The sequence below is a fragment of the Penaeus chinensis genome, chromosome 10, assembly GCF_019202785.1.
Source record: "Penaeus chinensis breed Huanghai No. 1 chromosome 10, ASM1920278v2, whole genome shotgun sequence".
In the NCBI taxonomy this organism is placed as follows: domain Eukaryota; kingdom Metazoa; phylum Arthropoda; class Malacostraca; order Decapoda; family Penaeidae; genus Penaeus; species Penaeus chinensis.
The window spans coordinates 7914837-7917336 of NC_061828.1; the positions used below are offsets into that span (position 1 = coordinate 7914837).

General features: G+C 40.4%; 2 protein-coding genes across 2 annotated transcripts in view; both read left to right on the forward strand.

The window, feature by feature from the left end:
- Positions 1-2500, forward strand: part of LOC125029834 — a 33645-nt gene that overhangs the window by 19296 nt on the left and 11849 nt on the right. The gene's annotated exons all lie outside the window — the stretch shown is intronic.
- Positions 1-2500, forward strand: part of LOC125030002 (rRNA methyltransferase 1, mitochondrial-like) — a 335483-nt gene that overhangs the window by 5258 nt on the left and 327725 nt on the right. The gene's annotated exons all lie outside the window — the stretch shown is intronic.

The window sequence follows — 2500 nt, forward strand, 5'->3', positions numbered from 1 at the left end:
TAATACACACCACATAATATATATATATAATAAATATATAATAATATAATATACACAAATACAAATACTTACATCCGAACACATCCAAACATTGAGCATACTACAGAGCGTCACATCCGCATACTCCATCCCCATGTTGACATAACGCAAGAAATCACTCAAATGTCAACCTTGCAATACATAACATGACCTTAATATGCATGCAATAGCTCTAAAAAACATCAAACAGATATGAAACTCATTTAAATGTTTTGGTATATTATTTGACATTCCTGAGAGAGCTTGTCCTTGTGTAACTTTAGATTTTCGTATTCATTTAGAACGTCCGAAAGTGATTGAGAAAAGTGAACATGTCCTGGATGGAAGGAAATGATCGTCTGTGTATATCTATAATCGTCTAGATCTAATGCTTTATTTTTAGCTCTTGGTCATATGAAAAGGTAAAGAGGATTTCGACATTCTTTGTTTTTCTTGATTTTCTGTTCGTATTTTTTTACGATCTTTCCTCTCTCTCCTTTCATTTTTTTCCTGTTTCTTGTATGTTTGTCTGTTTTCCCTGTTTTATCATTTCTATCTATCTTTATAGCTGTCTCTGTTTGTCTGTATCTGCCTGCCTGTCTGTCTGTTTGTCTCTCTTTCTCTCTCTATCTATCTATCTATCTATCTATATCTCTTCATCTCTCTCCCTCTCTCTCTCTCTCTCTCTCTCTCTCTCTCTCTCTCTCTCTCTCTCTCTCTCTCTCTCTCTCTCTCTCTCTCTCTCTCTCTCTCTCTCTCTCTCTCTCTCTCTCTCTCTCTCTCTCTCTCTCTCTCTCTCTCTCTCTCTCTCTCTCTCTCTCTCTCTCTCTCTCTGTTCTATTTTCCTATCTCTTGATTACCATCCTTCAACAAAGCCAATTACTTTCTCTTCTGTACTACACTTCCTTCCTCCTTCCATCTTTTCCTCTTTCCTTGTTATTTGTGTTCTTTCATTTCCCTTATTTTCCTCTGCATATTTATTGCTTTTATTTTTATTCTTAGTTTTTCCTCCTCTCTCTTTCTCCCTTTTACATTAATCAAAAATCAAAAAATGCATTCTTCTGTTATGCTCTTCGCCAGCTATTTCTTCCTTATTCCTTAATATTCGTCCTTCACCTTTTCAACTTTCTCTCACTGATGTTCTTTGCAGTGTTGCTCGATGTGCAAAACATGTGCGAGAGTCTGTGTTTGTGTGAAATAGAGGCAGGGCGGGTTAGGCAGAGAGAAAGAGAGAGAGAGAGAGAGAGAGAGAGAGAGAGAGAGAGAGAGAGAGAGAGAGAGAGAGAGAGAGAGAGAGGGAGGGAGGGAGGGAGAGAGAGAGAGAGAGGGAGGGAGGGAGAGAGAGAGAGAGAGAGAGAGAGAGAGAGGGAGGGAGGGAGAGAGAGAGGGAGGGAGGGAGAGAGAGAGAGAGAGAGAGAGAGAGAGAGAGAGAGAGAGAGAGAGAGAGAGAGAGAGAGAGAGAGAGAGAGAGAGAGAGAGAGAGAGAGAGAGAGAGAGAGAGAGAGAGAGAGAGAGAGAGAAAGAGGCAGAGAGACAGAGAGAGAGAAAGAGAAAGAGAAAGAGAAAGAGAGAGACAGAGAAACAGACAGACATACAGACAGGTAGATAGATACATAAATAGATAGACGGATAGTAAGAGAGAGAGAAAAATGCATGGAAAAAAAAAATCAGAAAGAGAGAAAAACAACAAAAAACAAAGAAAGACAATGAACGAGAAGCAAATGAAGACAAAAAATGTAAGGATTAAAAACAAAAAGAGGAAAAGGAAAATACAAAGAAAGAGAGAAAGGTCATTAGAAAAAAAAAAACACAAAGAAAGAAAGAAAGGTCATTGCATCGTTGCCGAGAGTCCCCCCCCCCACCCCCACCCCCCCGGCCTGCATCTGCAGAAGCGCACGGCGGGGATTGCGTCATGGCCTCGCGAAACAAGCGAACAACGAGATCCGCTGTCAAGCCTGCACTCCCCCCCCCCCCCCCTCCTTCCTCTCCCTTCCCCTTTCCCATACCGAATGCATGTTTAGTTGAGTTAGGGCTGTCAAGGACTATTTACATTATATCGGCTTTTTTTTAGGGTTTCTTTAAAAGCAGTTTGATGTGAGTTTATTTTAATATATGATCTCCAGGAGGCCAGTTCTTCACTTGGAATTATGAGATTTTTGGTTATGTTTTGTTTCAATAAAGTCATGATATATTTATGTTTGTTTTGTAGTATATATAGGCATTTCCACACGAGAATATACGTATACGTACATATACATGCCTGCACGCACACAAACACATATACACATATACACACACTTACATACACAGACACACACACACACACACACACACACACACACACACACACACATACACACACACTCACGCACACAAACACACACACACACACACACTAACAAACACATACACACACAAACACCCCCACCCCCCCACACACACAAACACATATACACACAAACACACTAAGAAACACACACAC